Raw genomic sequence first — 25,288 nt, 5'->3', positions numbered from 1 at the left:
TTTGTTATCAGAAAATGATTACATTGAAGATTATAAAAACAACTTGGAATATTTCGAATTCATTTCTTATATAAATGATATCACTAGACCAGATACCTCCACATGTCTCGACCACTTCTTTGTAAAAACAAATATAGAAACACACGACCGTATAAAGTCCTTTATCTTTCAAGATATAGGTAATAAGCGACCACCGACCAATTGCTTTGACAATAGATATGGGCAAGAAAGTTGGCAACGAAACACCCAAAAATAAAAAAGTGTACATTAATTACAAAAGGTTGAAATTAGCGCTACAAACTGAAACATGGACCAACATCTATGAACAAAGTGATGTCCACCCAAAATGTGAATTTTTCATCAATAGACTAAAACATCATGTGAACAAAAATACAACTGAAATCAAATTTAAAAACGAAATCAATAAAAATAGTAACAAATCAAGAGGGCTTTGGGATAGTATAAATGAAATCTGCAATGAAACTTGTCCCAAAACAAAAATAACTGAAATTGTATTGAATAATGTTGATATAACGAAAAATAAACAGGTCATTCCTGATGAATTCAATAAACATTACAGTGAAATAGGGCAAAAACTTGCTGACAAAATCCTAAAACCCGGTTCTTTTAAAAACCAAACAGTTGAAATCAATAAAAATATGTTCTTGTATCCCACAGACACTGAAGAAGTTGTACGAATAATACAAAAACTAAAACTAAAAAAAATCGTGGACACGACGGTTCTACTGCAGAAATGTTGAAGCATATAGCAGATTTTATAACAGTCCCTCTTATACCCACATAATTAATAGTTGCTTCGAAAACGGAATCTTCCCAAACATTTTGAACACGGGTGTTATCAAACCGCTCTTCAAGAGTGGTAATAAACAACAAATTCCAAATTATAGACCTATTTCTCTGATATCACACATAGCAAACATTTTTGAAAAAATAATAAAAGAAAGAATGACACATTTCATGAAAAAACATAATATCCTGTCCCAACAACAGTATGGATTCAGAGAAGGAAGATCTACAGAAGATGCAATATTGGAACTGACGACCCATACCTACAAATCACTCGACATCTCCAAACCGTCACTCTGCATTTTTATTGACCTTTCCAAAGCCTTTGATACTGTTTGTCATACAAGGCTTCTTGAGAAACTGGAAAAAACTGGCATGCGGGGTAAGCCTCACCTCCCTTCACCCTTCACCTCCTATACTAACAATTTGCCGAATATGGGGCCATTGAATATAAACCAGAATATATCAATTCCAGAAGCCAGCTCCATTAAATACCTCGGTATAAAAATTGACCGACATTTGAAATGGGATTTACATATATCGTATCTCACAAATAAACTTCGAGGATTCATATCGAGATTCAAACTCTTGAAAGAATACCTTGATATCACCCATTTGACAACTGTGTATTATAGTTTATCCCAACTTGCATACGGCATAATAGGATGGGGAGGAGTAAATGACAGACCTAAATTGCCTCAATATTGTACAAGGAAAAATTCTTAAAATCATCTTGGGCAAAGGAAGGATGTATCCAAGCGATAACTTATACAAAGAAAGTGGCATTTTCGATGTTAGATAACTCTATTGCCAAAAAATGTTGCAGAGAATATACAAAAATGAAATTAAAATAACACGCTCGGATCACCAATACAATACTAGGAGACAAAAACATAGTGTTGTGGTTCCGAAATGTATTAAAACAGTGGTACAGAGGCACTGCAGCTATCTGGGTCCAAAAACTTGGGATTAACTACCTGAAACCATAAAAACTAGTCAAAACTACGTTAAGTTTAAGAAACAAGTAAAAAATTGGCTAAATAGTTATGACAGAGATTTATTCCAAAAAATTATTTTACAGTAAAAATTGCAAAAATTCATACCTGTTATGATTTATTAGTTTTAACAAATTGTTTGTCCTATTCAAAAGACAATGATATATATCTCTAATGAGACTCTAGATGTGACTTTTTACCGACTGTGATATTTATCTCATGTGATACCTTGCATAAAACTGTTAACCATCTATTGGTGATATTTAGATAATTTGTAATGTTATACAGGGTGTCCCTGGACTTCCTCTTTTCCTCTCGGAAATGTATAGATGGGGTCAAAATATCACCAGTACTTCATATAACTTTTTTTCCTGAAATCCTTCGTTACCAAGTAACGGGCCCTCGAAGTTACAAAATGAAAAATGTTTTTCTTTGATAACTTTTCAAGTGAATATTCAAAATCATCCAAATTTTGGTAATTGACTAAACAAATGAATTCCTTCGATGAGCTTTCATGCAGGAGTCAGTTGTTTTGCTACAAAGTCAGGAACGGACTACCCCCGATGGTCCACACCCCAAAACTTTGAAATGACAGATATTTTTCAATATTTTTCAACAGATTAAGGTTACTTGGACAATTTTATGAATAAAAGTACTCGTGTGGAAAGTCGATCGGAGCAACGAGTCTTGATAAAAATGTAGTTTCACTCGACGACATTAAACCCGCTCGTCCACCATTATTTGAAATGAATAATTATCAGAGCAGAAATAATAATGATAACGTTAATTCAACAACATTTATCCTGAGATGTCTACCATTATTCGAAAATATTAGTTTTAAAGGAAAATGGAAATGATAGGTAAAATGTTCATAACGAATTTTTATAATGCAAACACGTTTAACTAACGAAACTCAAGAGCCTCAAGAGCAAACAGAAATGAAAAATCCGCTACAGAAACTGCTCGATATGACCACCTTCTCTCTCTATACATTTTCTTAGTCTGCGAAGACACCCTCTCTGTATTTGAAATAGCATTCCAGGGTCGTTTCGTATAGCTTCACAATGTAATGTTATTCTATTCAACAATGCATCTCTTGTGTGAATAGGTGTAGCGTAAACAAGGCTTTTTAGATGCCCCCACAGAAAGAAATCCAATGGATTTAAATCCGGAGACCGCGATGGCCATGAATATGGACCACCTCTACCAATCCATCTATTGTGGAAAATATGGTCCAGATGGTCACGCACAATCAAACTAAAATGAGGAGGAGCGCCATCATGCATAGACCACATATCTCTTCGGGTTTGCAATGGAACATGTTCCAAAAGTCCATTCAAATCGTTCTGAATGAACTCCAAATAACGTTCTCCATTCAATCGGTCCTGCAGAACGAATGGTCCTATAAGATGGTTTCCTATGATACCAGCCCAAACATTCACGTTGAATTTCCGTTGGTGTTTGGTTTGCAATATCCCATGGGGATTTTCTTCGGCCCATATATGGAGATTATGAGAGTTGATAACTCCATCTCTACTGAAACCTGCTTCATCAGTGAATAAAACTCGATTAATAAAAGTCATATCCTCTCTTTGCCTATCCATGAACCAATTGGCATATTCCAGTCGTGCTGGAAAATCTTGAGGTGTCATGGCATGTACCTTCTGGATGTGAAATGGGTGGAGCAGTTGTTCCCTAATTATTCTATGAATAGTGGACTTGGATGTATGGAACTGTTCAGATAGATTTCTGATGCTCATTGAAGGATCATCAGCGACGGCTTCCAAAATATTTTCCTCCAATACAACGGTACGTACAGTCCTAGGAGCGCCCTCACCACCTCGTTTTGGCAAAACTGTACCTACAATAATATCGAAATAAAACAACGTGCTCAAATTAATTATCAATTATTACATACCTGTCTCCCTCAAGCTGTGATCGACACGCTCGAATGTTTCTCTTGACGGTACCGTTCGATTGGGAAAATGCTAGGAATACAGACGACGAGCTTCTGCAGCATTACAAAATGCTCGTCCATAAAATACATGCATATCTGCATATTCATTGAATGTAAACTGTTCGGCCATATCAAAAAAATTCAAAATATCCTATAGAATATTGACAATACAATGATAGTCATATGACAACGCATCACTCAACAAAACAAAATCGCATTCCAGTTTCTCATTTTTTATCAAAACTTTCTAAAAGGTTTTTTTGTCAACATCTGTGAAAGAAATGGAACATAATTATTCCCTGGATATTTTTCACCTGATCATGTGCAACCGTTTTTGTAGTTCATTCGTTTGCTTTTTATTAGTATAGTAAATATTTTTTCCGATGTGCGTTTTTTCAGCTAAATTTAGATTCGTGTTAAAGAATTTCTCCCATAAAATTATAATTATCAGTGAAACTCCTCAACAGTTTAGCTGTGAAGAAGAATTTGAAACATTCGAATGTTGAGTTTCATGAGATTCAGATAACTGATCAACACGAAACGTGATTATTCCACACGTATTATGTACATACAAAATATGGAATGAATTCGATATTTCATAGTAGAGTAGCTTGTTAGTTTAAAAACACCACGAATCTACAGAACTTGATATTTCTTTTGAAAAATTATCTGCTATCACAATTGTGACTTAAACTTCCATATAGGTACTGTACTTTTTGTTTACGACTTCATTTTAGCATACTTTGTATTATTCCTGTGATAAATGTTGTTGAATTAACGTTATCATTATTATTTCTGCTTTGATAATTATTCATTTCAAATAATGGTGGACGAGCGGGTTTGATGTCGTCGAGTAGAACTACATTTTTATGAAGACTCGTTGCTCCGATCGACTTTCCACACGAGTACTTTTATTCATAAAATTGTCCAAGTAACCTTATTTTGTTGAAAAAAATTGAAAAATATCTGTCATTTCAAAGTTTTGGGGTGTGGACCATCGGGGGTAGTCCGTTCCTGACTTTGTAGCAAAACAACTGACTCCTGCATGAAAGCTCATCGACGGAATTCATTTGTTTAGTCAATTACCAAAATTTGGATGATTTTGAATATTCACTTGAAAAGTTATCAAAGAAAAACATTTTTCATTTTGTAACTTCGAGGGCCCGATACTTGGTAACGAAGGATTTTAGGAAAAAAAGTTATATGAAGTACTGGTGATATTTTGACCCCATCTATACATTCCCGAGAGGAAAAGAGGAAGTCCAGGGACACCCTGTATATATAAATATTATTTTTAGTAGCCAGGCAATAACATTATATATATTGCTCTCTGGAGAATTAACTGCAATTGAAAAGTCTAGGGTACTAGGCAGGGGGCTACAACAAATACCTCCTTTGAATCATTTGGTGGAATGGAACATCGTGTATAAGTGAAAATTCATGTTCATGGTCTAATCATAATTATGTTATCCTGAAAATAGAACCATTATGTCGAAGTATCATTATTTACAATGGGTCATAATGACCCATTTGTTTGTTCATTCAATTATATAATATATGGTTGTTGAAAATCATATCAAAGTTATAAAAGAGGGTAATTATTTTGATCTATGGGATATAGATACCTGATTTCTCTTGTTTTTGACAAGCTTATTGGTGTCAGGTATTATATTTGTTGTAATTATTTTAAGAATTGATTGGAGATTGTTACATATTTTACATTTGGTATTCACAATTGAGTTGACAACGTCGCACTTCGGTGGTCGTCCCTAAACCGGCCAATGAATATTGCGAGCCGGCCAGTACTGAATGGCCTACATTGGATGTATATACTGATTGATCCAAAATTATTTATTATTACATTGAAGTCAACAAGTGTTCAAACCTTGGCGTTATTATTTAACCACTCCGATACAGTACAAAACATAACATGGTGGCAGCGGTAAAGTGCGCGAGGTTTTTGTTCGAATGAAGTAAACAGCACAAAAAAACGACACTGATAAAAACGTTAACTTGGAAAGTTAATAAATTAGTATCTGCTTTATTGTGGTGAACAAACAATATATGTAGGATGGCTGATTGGAAGTCTCCGGAAATGTTTAGTTTTTATGGAGGAAACATTGCTATGGAGACAAAAATCTGAATTTTACCTGCTTGCCAGCGGAATATCTGCAAAAGGGAATGAAATCAAGGTAGCAACCCTCATGAATTTATTGGGAGATGAAGGAATTCAGATTTATAACACTTTTGAATATGAAGAAGTCGGAGATGAGCATATGATTATAATTTAAAGTTAGTTTTGAATAAAATTAAAAAGAGTGGTTTAACCTTGAACATGCAAAAATCCAAGTTTTTCACAACTGAAGTGAAGTTTCTAGGCCACAAAATCAGCTCGAACGGTATCGCACCGGATGAACAAGAAACAAAAGCAATTCAGGCGATGAATGCTCCAAAAAACAAGAAAGAACTTCAGCTCTTTTTAGGAACGGTTGTTTACCTAGCAAAATTTATTCCGAATCTATCACAAGAGAGCAGCGTTTTGAGAAAATTGTTGAGTGAAAAAAATGAGTGGGTATGGACTAGAAATGAACAATACTGTTTTGACAGAATAAAACATTTAATAACATCATCGGTGACTTTATCCTACTTGGATCCTAAAAAACCGGTCACTCTCTCGGTTGATGCAAGCCCATATGGCTTGGGCGCTATGATAAGTCAGGAAAACAAACCAATAGAGTTTGCATCTGTTTCCTTAACTGAAACACAGCAAAGATACAATCACATTGAAAAATAACTATTAGGATTGGTTTTTGGTTGTGAGCGTTTCAATTTTTACTTGTTTGGTCGAAGTTTCACCATTGAAACAAATCACAGACCATTACTGGGATTATTGAAAAAACCGATAGATGAAATGTCGCCGAGAATACAGAGATTAGCCATTCGCTTGTTAAGATATCACTTCACGCTACAATATGTGCCAGGAAAATTCCTCAAAGTTCCTGATACTTTAAGTCGAGATCCAACTTCCGATAAAATAACAACTGATTAATTGGAAAATAATCTGCAAATACATTCTATAATTTCCACTTCGAAAGAAAGTGAACTCAAGTTGCAGAAAGCCACATCGGAAGATTCAACCTTACAAAAAATCAAATTCTACACTTTGAATGGTTGGCCATTGCATAAGTGTAATGTTCCATCCGATATTAAAAAATACTGGGAAATAAGAAATGAAATATTTTTACATAACGACATACTTTTTTATCATAAAAGAATCATAATTCCAGAAGTTCTCAAACAAGAATTCTTGAACCTGATTCATCAATCACATCAAGGTGTTGTATCATGTAAAAAGAGGGCAAATGAAGCAATTTTTTATCCAGGTCTTTCAACGGACATAGAGAAACTAGTCTTGAGTTGTGGTATTTGTCAAATATATTCTAGAGCTAATGAAAAAACACCCTTGCAACCTCATAATATACCATACCTACCTTGGCAAAAAATTGCTTTAGATTTTATGACTATAGATTCATCAAATTTCATAGTCTTGGTTGAAAATGCAGAGCATATACTTTGCGCCTGCCCCGCTGGGGACCGAATCAGGTTCTTGTTGAGTTCGGCAGATCCGTACTCTCATCATCTGACCTGAAAGACCACTCACCATACAAACTAATCGGCTTCGTTAAGAAGCTGGGTTTATTTGGCCGAGTGTGAATAGGTGTGAGCCACAATAAACCCTTGCGGGTTGCGGTGGATGGTCGGATAGACCCACTCACTTTAGACCTACCTACCTACCTACTGTTCGTTCCAAAAAGTCTATATTTTTTCACTGACTAAGCTCGTCTATCGATTATCGCTTTCCCAGTGAAATCGGAGTATTTTTTTCATTTCTATAGACTTAGGAAAGATTGGATAAATAAAGCACACTATAGTTAATTTTTAATGGATGTGACATAGCTTGACATATAACTAATAGTCTTCTTAGCGACTTTCAAACAAGAAGTAGTTTTTTAGAGTTGACTAAATGATATCTCGACCAAAAAGCAACAGAAATCGTCTCAGTCTTTTTATATCATTATTATTTTGAATTATTTTTTATAACTTTTTATAAATTTCATATTCTCTATATTCATTATGAATAAATTATTCTCTTTTTGAACAACCAACATTAATTCTTAGTAATATGTATGATATTATTAAAGGGTTGGATTACAGTCACGGTAGAATCACTACAATAACTACTTTAATGTTAATTTTTGAAGATACTTCGTTATCCATTGTAATGGTCACTGATACATTCTAGAAAATTGTTGAAAAATGTTTCCAATAGAACGAAAAAAAGGGTAAAGATGGAAAAGGAGCCATTGACACTCCTGTTGGATGAAAAAAGAGAAGGATAAAATATTTTGAAATTGAATGTAATTTTAAACCTTGGTTTTGTTGACATTTTATTTCTCAATTTTGTTACTTTACTATCAATTGAAAATGAACATGGTTTAACAACCGATTGACTTATAAAAACACCTCATTCCATTGATTTAATACTTTGGAGTATTGTTCTCATATATGGAGCTCCGTCCCCAAACATACCCTGAAGCTGCTGGATTTCATCCAGAAAAGAGTCATCCGTCTGAATGGAGACGCGAACATCACTTGCAATCTTGATAATTTAGAAAAAAGGTTGGAAATTTATGTCTCATCTATAGATACATTCCTTCAGCTATTAACTTGTCTCAAACGTTTTTTTGGTTCAATCAGATATTCTAATATGTTAAATATAGAGTATTCATGATTTTGGGAAATTCAAAATACTCTATTTCAAATTGAATGTCAATATGGATAAATTGATGTATTTCATCAGTTCGGACTTCCATTGCCTAATATGATATAAATTGATTTGAAATCCCTGAAAAAAATTAAAAAGATTAACCGAAAATAACAATTTTCATAAACAAAAAACCGAAATTACAAACAAATAACATACAAGAAACAAACAAAAAATTTTGATTTTTCATTTTTTGTTAATATTTTTGAATTTTCCAGTTTCAGCTTTTAATAATATTTCAATTTATATTTTTTGGTTGTTTTGTATGTTATTTGTTTATAATTTCAGTTTTTTGTTTACTAAAATTGTTATTTTCGGTTAATCTTTTTATTTTTTTAATTTTTTTCAGGGATTTCAAATCAATATATATTATATTAGGCAATGGAAGTTCGAACTGATGAAATACACCACGAAACATTGTCAACCACCTTCAAACAAACGATAAATTGATGATCTAACAATTCGAATTCAATTTTTATTAGATACCGATACAAGATTTAGAAAGGCTATTGATTTATATATTTTCAAACTATACTCAAAAATGGAACACATCATTGGTCAATACAAGAATGGGGCGTGGTCAAGCCAATTAATTTCATCAAAATGGGTATTATAAATATCTCAATATTAATTAAGGGCATTACATATACACAAAAAACTTATAATCATACATCTATATCGATAAGCTTCAGATTGATAATTTGATTTCGTTCGCATCCGTTATCACAATTTTGAAAAATGGAAATCCAAAATTTTTCTACGGTAGCACTAGCACAGACCAATGTGTCAGTCAATGGATCAGGAAAAGAAACATATCAAGACTTCGTCGATGCTTTGAAAGGAGAATTTTCAAGAGAAAGTAACTTCTTGGGGAGTTGCACCCCACTTAAGGAAAATCAATCAACAACACAAACTGAGACCACAGTGACAGTCACTGAATCAGGAGATGAAGCATACCGAGAATTTTTAGATGCATTGAATGGAGAAATTTCAATACGAGAAACTAACTTCTTGGGGAGTTCCACTCCGCTTAGGGACATTAAATCGACAACAACACAATCGGAGTGGAATGTTGGAGCTGAGTGCAACCTGACGGTCCAAAAATTGAACAAAAACAGTTCTATATTGCGAGAGTTTGTATTGCTTACTAACTCCTTAAATGAAGTGGATGACAACGGAATACCTCCGGCAGCTCAGGCTTCTCAAGATGTCGATGAAGAGACACTGGAGATGGACTGGGAAGAGTGTAATGGTTTCGGGTTGGAAGATGATGGTGATAATGAGGTGCAACAAACAGTGGAGAGCATGGACTGGGAGGAGTTCTAAACATTTAGTGAATGCCAGTTTGGATGTTTCGACAATAATGAATGGTTTCTGATTCATTGCATTAAATTTGTTTATCATTGACATGTGTCCAATAAATTGATTGAAATAAGCAAATAAACACCCTTTCCTTCATTTCAAATAACATCGAAATCATGCGTGATATCATAAATAATGGCATTTTAACCAAATATTTGTTCTGAAAATGAACAACCCATTGATTTATTAGAACACCTGAATTAATTCCGCATTGTTTTTGAAACAATAAATGTTTTCATTAGAATATTCACTTTCACATTTACCTACTACGTTCATTATGAGTATTTACTGTATTTTCGAAAAATCAATTTAATTCCTGGTATTGTTTAATTTCATTAGAGAGTGGGGTAATAATTAGGGTGAAATCAGTTATAGGTTTACAAAGTTTAATGATGCGGAAAATCAATTAAATAATCGTTTCAATGATCATATTTGAAATATTTCATACACTTTATCCTCAAAATGTTTTATTTCCTAGTCAAGTTTTCCCCAAGTATTTATTCTGATATTTTTTCTCAGTGCACGCTTTTCGAAAATGAACTATAAAATCTACAAACAGCACAAAACACCTTATTAAAACTGCGACACATATTTTGCTATAACGTTTACGCTTGAGGAAGCTATTGTATAGCGAAACACGTGTCGCGGTTTTTGTATAACCCTTTATAGTGAAAATCATACTATAAACTGTATTAATTAGTTTTAATATGGATTTTCATCAAGTTTCGGCCATTCAATTATTGGCGTACAACTTAGAATTTGTGACTTACCTATGTTTTGAGACTGGTGCATGAATCTAACCCTTAATTTTCTCTTGTTTCTTTTACTGTATATAACCAAAATTTCGACAAATCCAAAATATGTAAATACATACAAGTTTTCCAATAATTGTCGACTGATGTTTATTGCCAGGTCGCCATTGGTTGCCCATAGATGGGGTGGGGGCTAGACTTTCTAATTGAAATATATAAATATAGTTACATTCATTATAGTCATTATTTTCATAGAAATATTTGGGTAATCTCCAGATTGATTTTTGGATTTTGTCAAAATTACTACAATAAACAACCTAACTTTGAAGTACCGATTTCCAAAATTGTTCTATTGGAATATTCAGCACAGGTTCGAGCTAACGGGACAAACAGTGAATCAACAATACAAACTTTGGAATTTTCAAATTCTGATGAAGATATTCTAGATGCCTGGATCAAGGAATCATCCGTAGAGAGTTCTACACCACAGATGGACAATGATGAAGATTTCCTAGATGCATGGATCGAACAGTTATCCGTGAAGAGTTCCAGCCCACAGTTGGACAATGAATCAATTGAAACTTCTTCTGGAGAAGATTTTATAGATGCATTAAACGAGGAGTTGCTCAGAAGAGAAGCTAACTCCGTGGAGAGTTCCACCCCGTTTATTGAACTAGCTTATCCGTTTTTGCAATCCCGGGATCGGTATTTCGACGAACCAGACACAAACAATGGGAGCATCTGCATTCTGAAGGTCCAAAGGATATGTTGGAAAAAATTAAATGTATATAGTTCTAGTAGAGATTCTCCATTAAGAGAACATATACTGGTTGCCAACACCTTGAAGAACATACAAAATACAATGGAAAGAGACAATTTTCCGATCTGCGGGATAGCTCATCTATATCCCGCTGATAGTAATGCTTTTAGACAGAAGAAAGGGAATGAAAAGAAGAAGAGGAAAAGAAGGTGTGACAAAGACGAAGAATTTCCATCTAAAAGGAAACGCTAACAGATATACGAATAAAAGTTATAACAAATTGCCTCTACATAATACTCAAATGTTTGTATTATTTGAGTTTTTGTCCGTATTCACTATATAGATAACTATTCACATGAAGTGTTATATTTTTTCCGACGAAGGTAATATATACCAAAAGCTTGATATTTAACAAGTAGTCTTCTTAGCGGCTTGATAATTTCACTATATGAAAACACAGACACACTGGCTGTTATTTATTTGGTCAGTGCTTGAAAATGCCATTGTTAGTGTATCATAGACAATTCACAACGCGACGATATAGATAAATATTATTTTTAGTAGCCAGGCAATCACTCCATAGGCATTTCCCTCTGGATAATTAACTGCAATTGAAAATAGCTGAATGTCAACTAAGATAATAAATAGTTGCCTGACGTCTTTCCCGCCAAATCCGTCGAACTTTCTAGCAGTAATACCAACTCTTAGCTACGAAGAACAATGATTTCAATTAATTGATTCCGAATAACTTTCACATTATCTATCATTATGATTATACTATTCTCATTTCGAACACCCAATATTGATTCTAGCGTTATGTCTAACATCATTAGAAGGTTAGATTTCAATTACGCCAGAATTTCTAAAATAATAACTTCAATATTAAATTTTAAAGATACTTCGCCATCCATTGTAATGGTAAATGTCAAATAATTGATCTGAAATTTCTTGAGGACCGGAAATATCTGTAGGATTACCAATTGATACATTTTAGAAAATTTTTGGAAAATGTTTCCAGAAGATCGAAAAAAAGGATAAAGTTGGATAAAGGAGCCTGTTAAACTCCTAGATGACAACACTCAAATGAGCGATGGCTACTTTGAAAATGTTTTTTTGCTTTTAACACAAACTTTACCGCCCCTTTAAGCTTAACGCGCGTTTCCTCGTGTAACGCCATCTAGGGGACTAGACAGTAACTACTTCTTGTCCGATATTTGTCAAACTGTACAATATATGGCGGTAAGCTTCAATGCGAAGCGAGAAGTTTCAAGTCTCCATTATCGAAAGTACTAGGCCCGCCCGCTGCCTCATATAAAAGCGCGCGCGCCATCTAGCCAGTACTGTCATTCGACTATATTACGAAAACTAGTGAATTTAGTTAGTGACTAGCTATAGTCCGTTCATAATTTGTTGATAGCTCACTGCAAGTTTGACCCTCATTAGAGAACTGAAATACAGAGAGGACAGCTAATATGATATAATAACAAAAGCCAAACTAAAACTGGCAGTTTAAGATGTTTTCGACTAACCCACCTTGTATCTGAAGAAATACAATACAGCTATAAAACTTTTAATCCGATTATGTAGGTATTTTGAGTGGAAATGAGTGACCAGTGTCGTAGAGTATATGAATAAAACATTAGTTACTTTAAATAAATAAATATATTAATATTCTTAAACTGTAGGTACTGTAAACTGTATTTTTATTTAAAAAAAAAAATTCTTTATTTTATTCAAAAATAATAAGTTACTTGCAATTTGTAAAAGATACATTTATTTAATTAATACCTATTTTTAAATGATATAAACTACGATCACTTACAAAACTATTCAAATTCAAAATAAACAGGATCATCTTCGGAATCCGAGTCGTCTTGCAGGTTAATAATTAGAGGTTGTGTCTCTACAGTCGCATCAATTATATTGTCAAGATCCCACATTTTTTGTTCTTCTTCTATTGCATGTCTTACTGCATCTCGCCAATTTTGTTCTGTAATATGTTGTAAAGACTCATATAACAATTCATGTACAGCTTGTATTTTATATGACGTATTTTTTCTAGCCACATAGCTTTTCATTTGTGCCCAAATGAGTTCAACTGGATTTAATTCGCAGTGGTAGGGTGGAAGTCTAAGGACTGTGATGTTTCGTCTTTTCGCCATTTTGTCAACTACGTATTTCTTGAACTTAGATTTGTGTTGCCAGGCAATTTTTAAAAGTTCTGCTTTAACCATTCCATCTTCGTAAGGCAGGGACTTATTCCGTAGCCAGTCAATGATATCCTGTTTCTTCCACGCAGTCGTTGGAAGTCTTTCAACTAGTCGTGAATGATAAGGTGCATTATCTAATACTATAATTGAGTTTGGTGGTATATGTTCAATCATCTGCTCAAAATACTCTTCGAAAACATCAGCTGTCATCTCCTCGTGATAGTCTTTTGTGCTTTTGGATTCAAATTCCAACAAACCATGCTTAGCAAATCCTTTTTCACTGCCAATGTGGGAAACTATTAATCTACTGCCTTTACCAGAGGGTGGGGAAATACCAGTAGACCAACCTTCCATAAAGGCTTGCCTGGAGCTTGATATATTTTTATCTGTCCAAATTTTTGTGAGAGTATGACCTGCGTTCACCCACGTTTCGTCCTGATTGTAAATTGGCCTTCCTTCAGTCCGAAATTTTCGTATAGATCTTAGATGCTTTCTTCTCCAACATATTATCTCTTCCCGGTCAATCAAAAGTGATTTTTGGTCTGATTTCTCCCACCGGAAATTTAATTCTTTTAAAACTTGCCACAATTTGGTTCGTCCGACATGAGGCAAATCCGGGTCGTCTCTAACTTCTTGTAAAATTTTGTTTAAGTTGGGTGTTTCTTTTTTGTAAAAAAATTCGTGAATTTTCCTTCGAATACCATTTTTGGCAAATTCATCAATTTCAATAGGTTTTCTCCCCCTCTTTAAGTATTCGTTTGTATTTGGGTTAGCTATACCTTTTTTTTTTCTGATAGGAACCTATATATTGTTAACTCCCCTACGCCCGTCATGTTGGCACAACTCTTGATTATGTTCTGAACAGTGTTTGTGGGATTCTGAGAAACCAGAGCATCGTGAACGTTCAAAACAATAGTCTTCTCTCTTGGTGAATAGACAGACTTACTGACTGTACGCAACAGTACCGGTGTAAAACTTGATGATGTTGATGATGATGACGAAGCCATCGCAAGCAATCAAACAAAACAAGCAGGAACGAAAGGTACGTATATGTTTGTAGGAATATGAAAAAAAGTTACTCACGCACTGCACAAAATTCGCAAAATAAATATTAGAGACGTTAATTATTGCCGTAGACGCCGAAACACCAACGAGCCGTAAATTAAATGCGATTAAAAAATGTACTAAACCAAAAATTATTTTCGTTCGTAACAACTTCACCCTTTCAAGGCAAGTTTCGAATATAAACTGAATCTTTATATTTAATGAATAAACACCTCAGGAACCTCCGCCTATGATTTTACGAGTTTTACGACCGTTTTATGACTTGGGCCCTCATTTTGTGCTATCGACAAATTATGAACGGACTATAGGTAAAATGCTGTACGTGCGGTGGTGCATACTGTGAGTGGTGTCATTAGCAAGTTTTTAATACTCGAATCTTTTCTTCGGCATTTTTGAAGATAAAATTATGTCGGAAGCAAAAAAGAACAAACGGCAGTATAGCGCGGAATATATAAAATATGGATTTATTGACAATCCCACGAATCCATCTTCGCCTATGTACCTTCTTTGTCAAAAAACATTTTCGAATGAAGCGATGAAATCCTAGAGGCTACAACATCATTTGAATGAAATGCATTCAGATAAAAAAGACAAAAGTGTGACTTATTTTCAAGAACTGGAAAAGAAACACTCAGCTCATCCAACTGTGTCAAAACTTTATTATAACGACAAGGAATCACATTATCTGCTGCATAATTGTTCATAGAGGAAACTTGTTTATTTTCGTCTGCATCATCTGAGAAAATCGAAAAATGGTCAATCTGCTTATGATTGAAAGTTGTACAGAGTCAGCTAAATTGGACACTTTCAAAGGGAAACTCCTGTTTCCAAACGAAATAGATGAAAACAGATTTGCGGCAGAAATTTACATTTCATGATTTCAAATTTCATTTCACTGGATTAATGGAATAAATAATTACATGTACCTGAATTTTTACCTATATCGTCTTTTCCTATTGATGATCAATAGGAAAACCTAACCTAACCTAACCTAACCTTACCTAACCTAACCTTACCTAACCTAACCTAGCAGAAATCTGGATGAATTGTGTTTTCTACCAAATTAGTTTCAGCTTATTAAATAGAAACCACTGATTCGCACTATTTGATATCTCGTCGAGATGAGACTGTAACATATCATTATTTTTATCGGACAGAATGAATACGGTGTCGTCCGCAAAGAGAACCGGTTTGTACGGCATCATATATTTGAACAAGTCATTCAAATAAATGACAAATAAGAGCGGGCCCAAAACAGACCCTTGCTGAACGCCAGGCTTAATAGTTTGAATGTTTGATAAGGTACCGTTGAGCATCACTGCTTGTTGACAAATAGTAAGATAAGTTCTTATTAAGTGAAGCGGTATACATAGCCGAAAGATGAATATGTTAAACTCTTATTTACTATGGCAGATTAAACACAAAACAATACACCAAACCGTTATTTTTAACACCTCGACACGTGTTTCGATAACCAAGTAATTATCTTCAATTCATTATCTTGAAATATTCCTTATACCTTATTTAAATAGATCTTCCAGTCTGTTCATGATATTTTGCATGGTGTTGCTTACCTTTAATTTAGGAAATTTAGTAATTCTCGATTTTGTCCTTTGAATTTCCTAGAAGACTCTGTAGTGTATGACTTGTTTTGAATACCACCTTCATATACCTAGTTCCTGGAATACTTTTCCAAAGTTCTTCGTATATACCTACCTACACAGAAAAGTCACAATGCGATGATATAGATCAGTCGTATCACTACGTCTCGCGATCGCAATGTGTCACAAAAAAAAGAATAATGATTTTTAGAGTGTTTAGACTTCACTCAATTTCTCTATGGAAGTTTTGAGGTGCGTACACTATATTTATTAGTAATTTCAGGGGAAGCGCATGCCAAGACAAGAAAAAGAGTGTTAGTTAGGTTAGTTCTAGTGAACAACTCAATCGTAGACAATAACGCCATCTCTTAGCAACAGTGAACCAAAAAAAAATTGGAATAATATTCGCAACTTCTGCAAAATCTGATGACGGAATTCAACAATCGTTTGGGTATGAATGAACATCTCCAATCAATTCTTAAAGTAATTACAACAAATATAATACCTGACGCCAATAACCTTGTCAAAAACAAGAGAAGTCAGGTATCTATACCACGGCTCAAAATAATTACCCTTACACTTTTTTGACTTCATGGAGTCAATAAAAAAAAACACAATAATAGTAGCGAATAATCATAATTTATTTGTTAGTTACTAAAAATTAAAAACCTTCAAGACTGAAAAACTATTGTAATTAGTGTAACAATTCGCAGAAGGCGAATACTACAAAATTCTCAATAACATTCAACAATCGTTTGGGTACGAATGAATTATCGACATCTCATACTAAGTGTTTGCAATTGAAAGTCTACTACTTTCACACTGTTTTTTGTTAGTGAGTAATGATTGATCATTTGAAATACTAGATTCTCCTAATAATTCTGTTTCTGGAGATGGCGATCTCAGGGGTCGTAATGACTGTCTATTTCTCCTATAGACTGAATCATTTATTTGAACATTATTATCATCAAATTTATTTTTATCAACAATTGAGCCTGGTTTCCAATCTCTTGTTTTTTGTTGAACCAAAATCTCTTGACCTGGGTATAGTTGGATTAGAGGCTTGGTTGATTTATCATAACGTAATTTTTGTTTCATTTTATTGATTTTCATCTGTTTTCTGGCATCATCTATTGGAAACATAGGTTTCAACATTTTTTCATGTACCGGCAAAGAGGTTCTTAATCTTCTTCCGAACAGTAGAATGCTAGATGCTGGAAGATCAATTTTTGGGGTAGCATTATAATTCAAAATTGCCAGAAATGGATCTTCTCTATTTCTCACAGTTTTTATCATCAATCCCTTGATAGTTTGTATGGCCCTCTCAACTTGGCCATTACTCCGAGGATAATGGGGACTAGAAGTTGATAACTTGATGTTGTATTTTTGTGCAAAATTTTCAAACTCCCAAGAGCTGAAAGGTGGACCATTGTCCGAAAATATTTCTTCTGGAAGACCGTGACAACTGAAAATATTTTTCAAAGTAGAAATCACACTTTGAGAATTTTTTGCAGTTAATTTATTTACAACACAATATTTACTAAAATAATCAACCAAGACTATGAAATTTGATGAATCTATAGTCATAAAATCTAAAACAATTTTTTGCCAAGGTAGGCATGGTATATTATGAGGTTGCAAGGGTGTTTTTTCATTAGCTCTCGAATACATTTGACAAATACGACAACTCGAGACTAGTTTCTATATGTCCGTTGAAAGACCTGGATAAAAAATTGCTTTATTCGCCCTCTTTTTACATGATACAACACCTTGATGTGATTGATGAATCAGGTTTAAGAATTCTTGTTTGAGAACTTCTGGAATTATGATTCTTTTATGATAAAAAAGTATGTAGTTATGTAAAAATATTTCATTTCTTATTTCCCAGTATTTTTTAATATCGGATGGAACATTACACTTATGCAATGGACATCCATTCAAAGTGTAGAATTTGATTTTTTGTAAGGTTGAATCTTGCGATGTGGCTTTCTGCAACTTGAGTCCATTTTCTTTCGAAGTGGAAATTATAGAATGTATTTTCAGATTATTTTCCAAATAATCAGTTGTTATTTTATCGGAAGTTGGATCTCGACTTAAAGTATCAGGAACTTTGAGGAATTTTCCTGGCACATATTGTAGCGTGAAGTGATATCTTAACAAGCGAATGGCTAATCTCTGTATTCTGGGCGACATTTCATCTATCGGTTTTTTCAATAATCCCAGTAATGGTCTGTGATCTGTTTCAATGGTGAAACTTCGACCAAACAAGTAAAAATTGAAACGCTCACAACCAAAAACCAATCCTAATAGTTATTTTTCAATGTGATTGTATCTTTGCTGTGTTTCAGTTGAGGAAACAGATGCAAACTCTATTGGTTTGTTTTCCTGATTTATCATAGCGCCCAAGCCATATGGGCTTGCATCAACCGAGAGAGTGACCGGTTTTTTAGGATCCAAGTAGGATAAAGTCACCGATGATGTTATTAAATGTTTTATTCTGTCAAAACAGTATTGTTCATTTCTAGTCCATACCCACTCATTTTTTTCACTCAACAATTTTCTCAAAACGCTGCTCTCTTGTGATAGATTCGGAATAAATTTTGCTAGGTAAACAACCGTTCCTAAAAAGCGCTGAAGTTCTTTCTTGTTTTTTGGAGCATTCATCGCCTGAATTGCTTTTGTTTTTTGTTCATCCGGTGCGATACCGTTCGAGCTGATTTTGTGGCCTAGAAACTTCACTTCAGTTGTGAAAAACTTGGATTTTTGCATGTTCAAGGTTAAACCACTCTTTTTAATTTTATTCAAAACTAACTTTAAATTATAATCATATGCTCATCTCCGACTTCTTCATATTCAAAAGTGTTATAAATCTGAATTCCTTCATCTCCCAATAAATTCATGAGGGTTGCTACCTTGATTTCATTCCCTTTTGCAGATATTCCGCTGGCAAGCAGGTAAAATTCAGATTTTTGTCTCCATAGCAATGTTTCCTCCATAAAAACTAAACATTTCCGGAGACTTCAAATCTGCCATCCTATATAAATTGTTTGTTCACCACAATAAAGCAGATACGAATTTATTAACTTCCCAAGTCAACGTTTTTATCAGTGTCGTTTTTTTTTGCTGTTTACTGCATTCGAACAAAAACCTCGCCCACTTTACCGCTGCCACCATGTTCTGTTTTGTTCTGTATCGGAGTGGTTAAATAATAACGCCAAGGTTTGAACACTTGTTGACTTCAATGTAATAATAAATACTTTTGAATCAATCAGTATATACATCCAATGTAGGCCATTCAGTACTGGCCGGCTCGCAATATTCATTGGCCGGTTTAGGGACGACCACCGAAGTGCGACGTTGTCAACTCAATTGTGAATACCAAATGTAAAATATGTAACAATCTCCAATCAATTCTTAAAATAATTACAACAAATATAATACCTGACACCAATAAGCTTGTCAAAAACAAGAGAAGTCAGGTATCTATATCACATAGCTCAAAATAATTACCCTCTTTGATATGATTTTCAACAACCGTATATTATATAATTGAATAAACAAAATGTTATAATAATTCAGTAAATTTTTTTATTTGCATCTGGCATGCCTACATATTCTAAATTCAATATATGACCCTTTGCAAAATTGAGTTTGACACCTCTGATATAGATAAATATTATTTTTAGTAGCCAGGCAATAAATCCATATGTAATGCCAAAGACTACAGAATACTATAAGACGTGTCACTCGCTCATTTTTCGACATCTGAGAAATCTCGCCGCCCGCTAGCGACAGCGGGTAATTACCAGCCGAGGTAGTACAGTGTGTCGCTTGAAGTTACCATTCTCGTACAGAATCGGTGAACTTTGGTATTGTGATTGTGTTGTGTTCGTTCGGAGTTCGAAATATTTATTTTGTGAAAATGTCGACGTATTGCTCAGTGGATGGTTGTCTGAGTACGGTGGGGAGCCCAGGTATTTCGTTTTTCCGCTGCCCAAAGTACAGTGAAAGGTATGCATTCAATATGCATACCATATAGTATGCAAATCCATATAGTAAAGTAAATAAACTGTTTGTGTGAGCTCCCGAACATTTAGTGATTATTGATGTATGAAAGTAATAATCTACATTGAAATTTGGATCTACATGTACCTGAGACTAAGTCGAAAAATAGTGAGTGCATTTTTAACAAGGGATATCGAAACTGAACTTTGAATAATAAAATAACGCCAGAAATATTTAATTCACGAGAATCATAAAAACAGTACAAATCATATAGGAAAAAACGTAGCTTAATACCTGCAAAACCGAACTAAGATAAGAATCATTAGTACGGGAAAATAGGAGAGAATATGAATGAAATTTACCCAACGATTTACTAGAATAAGAATTATTAGTACGAGAAAATAGTAGAGAAATATGAATGAAATTTCAAACAACGATTTACTCAGGAAACTAGAAGATATAATAAATAATAAAACGATAGAGCTAAAAACTGAAATACAAAATATAAGAGATAGCCTAAACGACAAAACCAAGAAACTAGAAGAGAAATGCAATAAGTTGGAAAATAAAATTGTTAGAATAGAACGATTTAACAAAAGAAATAATATTGTCATTTATGGATTAAACGCAAACAGGGATAATATACTCGAAGTCACTATTGGGAAACTGAATGAAATCTTCAATTACAACTTTTCAGAAGGAGATATTAACAATATTCATTTCATCGGAAAGAAAGGTACGATCATTCTTGAGTTCATCTCGTATCTGAAGAAACAAAAAATTTTCCAAAATCTAAAAAAACTACGAGGTACTGGTATTTCTATATCACATGACCTAGGACCTGAGGATCAAGCCGCAAATAAAATATTGGTTAAACATCTGAAAAATGCTAGGAGTAATAATTATCAGGCGTATATAAGAAATTACAAATTATATGTAAATGGTACCCCATACAGTCCAGATGAACTAGAGAGCGGCCATAAAGAATTCGAGTTTGAGCTGCTACCTAAAGCAAATAGCGCACCACCCACCCCAACTTCTAATCATATATTAGATCACAGAAAACATAACGCAGAAAACGTAGAAAAGCCAGAAATTTTGGAAAATTTTGAAGACGCGGAGACAGTTGGAGAGAAGAGAAAAGCTAAGGATCAAACGGATGTTGACAGAAAACCCCTAACACCCACAATAAAAAATAGTGACTCCGACACCTCTCGATTACTCGCACAGACCAAGAATCTATCCAAAATATCAGGACGTCCTACCAGAAACAATTCAACTTCGAAAAATAAATAGTGTAGAAAGACTAATCTTACATATAATATCTTAGTTTAAGATTCTAGTATTATTATTCCTGTTATAAATATATTAACTAATTTCAAAATAAGCTCCTGAATTAATATTCAATGGAATGGATCCATACATTAATGATTTTACTGTTGAAAAATATGAAACGTTTGATTTGGATACAACCGAAGAGGCAAAACAAGTATTAAAAATAAATAATTCAACTGCTAATTTTAAAATTGTGAATACCAATATACGTAGCCTTGGTTGCAATTTGAATGAATTCATAGTGTTCATAGAAAGCTTGGATAGTAACATCGACTGTATAGTTTTGACAGAAACAAGACAAATAGCTGATATAAGTGTTTATAATATTGCTGGGTATAAAACATTGTATAATTATGGCAATTACAACCAAAACGATGGAGTAGTAGTATTTATTAGATCAGAACAATATGTCGCTCATCAACTTATACAACTGAATAAAAGTAACCTCCTTAGCCTCAAAGTTAACTGTGAAAATAAAGTATTTTTAATCAATTCATTTTATAGATCTCCTGCCAGTGAATTAGATACATTTATTGAAGAATTGAACGACATATTAGCAAATAATAAGGAGACATGTGATTATAAAGTGTTCCTAGGCGATATCAACATAGACATATTAGAAGAATCAAAAGAAGCTAAAAGCTATCTGGATACCTTGAGTGAATATGGTTATCAGTCAATGATTAATACCCCCACCAGAGTGCAAAATAACTCTCGTACTTGTCTGGACCATATATTTATACACACAAAATATAATATCAATGATACGATACTACCTATTACAATATCTACATCTATAACTGACCACTACACCACTGTGTTACAGATCGTTCTGAATACTTTTAAAAAACCAATGGGAAACCATCATGATAGAAACTTTATCAAATATATCGATAACAAAAAACTCATTGAAAATGTTGAAAACACTAAGTGGAATGACGTACTTTTGGAAGATGACATCGAAACTAAAACTAATAAATTAATCACTATGATACAGGAGGTAATAACAAAGTCAACAATATATGTAAGAATAAAACATAACGAGAGAAAAAGAAAAAAATGGATCACTCCCTCACTGGTGAAACAGGTAAATAAGAAAAATAATCTGTATGTGGAAACCAGAAAAAACCCTAATAATGAAATATTAAGGATTGCATATGTAAACTGTAAAAGAGAAACGAAAACATTGATAAAAAATGCTCAACGAGATTATTATAATAAGAAAGTTCAGAAAGAAAGTGATTCGTCAAAAAAACTGTGGAAGTTAGTTAATGAGGTTGTTGCTAGAAATGAAGGAGACAAAATATGTAATATAAAAGACGATAATGAATTAATCAGTGATGGAGAACATATGGCGAATATATTCAATAACTACTTCATTAATGTAGGTAAACAACTAGCTGATAGGATAAATAAACCACGTACCTATGCAGAACAACGAACAGTGAGTTGTCAATCGATATTTCTGTATCCAGCAACTGAAACAGAAATAAAAAATATTATAGGTCAGGAATTGAAAGCTAATAAAGCCCCCGGATTTGATGGGATAACTTCTGAAACGCTGAAAAAAATAGTCCATTATATAAGTTACCCTCTAACAGCGATAATAAATAGTGTACTAGAAACAGGACATTTTCCAACCGCCTTCAAAAATAGCATTGTTACACCTGTTTTCAAGACTGGAGATAAACATACTGTAGCGAACTACAGACCGATATCCTTGATATCAAGTCTAGCTAAAGTTCTAGAAAAAGTAATAAAGGTCAGAGTCAATACATTCCTTGAAAAAAATAAATTACTCTCTAACTCTCAATTCGGATTTAGGGAACATAAATCTACTCAAGATGCGATACACTCCTTAACAAACACTATTTACAATAGCCTAGACAAAGGAGAACCAGTAATAGGTATTTTTCTAGACTTGGCGAAGGCATTCGACACCGTTGATCATTCAATACTTTTAGAAGTACTAGAAGATATGGGAATTAGAGGTACAGCACATTGTTTATTCAAAAGTTATCTAGAAAATCGAAAACAGCAAGTTAAAATTAAAAATAAATTGAGCAAAACACAAAAAATAACATGTGGTGTGCCTCAGGGAACGGTGTTGGGTCCTTTGCTATTCACTATTTATTTAAATAATCTATTTCTACTTGAAAAAGATGGCCAAATAATCAGTTTTGCCGATGATACGGTTGTAATATATAAAGACACGAACTGGTATGACTTGAAATTGAAAATTGAAAATGATTTCACAAAAATAAAATCTTGGTTAGATAATAGGCTTTTATCAATCAATTTCAAAAAAACATTTTATCTACCATTTAGCAATTTTGAAACTTCCCTCCCAAACTACAACATTACCATACAAAATTCATTTGTTATACGACCCACAAATAAAATAAAATATTTAGGAATTATGTTGGATAGTTGTTTTAAATGGAATATCCACATTGACTATCTGATACAGAAACTGAGATGCATACTGTACAGATATAAGAAAATAGCAGAATATTTGAATTCAAGAGAAAAAATCATAGTGTATCAGAGTCTTGTGGAATCACATTTGAAATATGGGATTATAGGTTGGGGCGGTGTTTCAAAAACATATTGTAATACGTTACAAGTGTCCCAAAATAAATTTCTAAGAATCCTGTTGAACAAACATCGAATGTACCCCACAGAATTACTATTTTCTGAAACAAATCTTCTTGACATTCGACAGCTGTTTTATATGCAGGTCAACATATGGCAATACGCAAACAGATTCAAATTACAACGTATCATTCATACTTATGAAACAAGAAATAAGGATAGATGTGTTGCACCTACTATGAGAAGAAATATCGGACAAAGGAGTTATTCATACCTGGGAGTGAAATTTTATAATAATCTACCGGAATATGTCAGAAGTGAAAATAATATAAGAAAATTCAAAAGGAGCCTCATAGCTCATATCAGAAGTAGATCCAGGAGAGAGATTCGTGAGTTGATTGAAATACAATAATGATAATCATAATAATCATAAATATAGCTACACATCGCTGAGTGATTGTCAAGATAATACTGGCAAACCATAATTGAATGATGCTGTCTTGTTTCTACAATTCAAATTTTACCTTTTATTCTTCTTGTTTTTTATACAAATCTCTTAATTTTCATTATTGTTTTTATATACTTATATACAACCTATGTGATAGAATATTGTGTTTAGTGTACTAAATTAATTATTGTGAAAGATGTAAATATGTGTTGTGTTACCACGTACAAGTTGTTGAAGCTCTCAACAACTTCTGTTGGTTCATTGTAATGTTTATTGTTTTTAACGTGTATTACTTTAGTATGTTCATTTACTATCAATAAACAACATTCATTCATATATTCACCATTAATTTTTATTTTACCTATCTATACCTTTTATGGTTTTGTTGTATAAAATTATTCATATCGAAATATACCGCCGGCATTTGCCAATCCAAACTCATTTCAATCTTTTTTCAAAATGTTCAGTTTATCGATTGATATACTTGAATTTTTTTTTAGGTGTCAACGTTGGAAAAATGTATTAGGCTTCATTGGGAATCATAGATATGCTAATCTTACCCCAGAGCAGA

General features: G+C 33.5%; 1 protein-coding gene and 1 long non-coding RNA gene across 5 annotated transcripts in view; one reads left to right on the top strand and one right to left on the bottom strand.

Moving 5' to 3' along the window:
* LOC111507188 (uncharacterized) overlaps window positions 1–25,288 on the bottom strand; it is a 211,557-nt gene that overhangs the window by 51,921 nt on the left and 134,348 nt on the right. The window lies entirely within an intron of this gene.
* Window positions 21,761–25,051, top strand: LOC141487400 (uncharacterized). Its single transcript, XR_012468359.1, has 2 exons — window positions 21,761–22,114; window positions 22,179–25,051. It is a non-coding gene; the product is annotated as an uncharacterized lncRNA (long non-coding RNA).

This window comes from Leptinotarsa decemlineata, unplaced genomic scaffold, assembly GCF_025532065.1.
Source record: "Leptinotarsa decemlineata unplaced genomic scaffold, Ldec_3_MD MMD2_P_RNA_scaffold_2, whole genome shotgun sequence".
NCBI lineage: Eukaryota > Metazoa > Arthropoda > Insecta > Coleoptera > Chrysomelidae > Leptinotarsa > Leptinotarsa decemlineata.
Note: the sequence above shows the minus strand (reverse complement) of the source record. Positions and strands in the feature narration are given on the sequence as shown.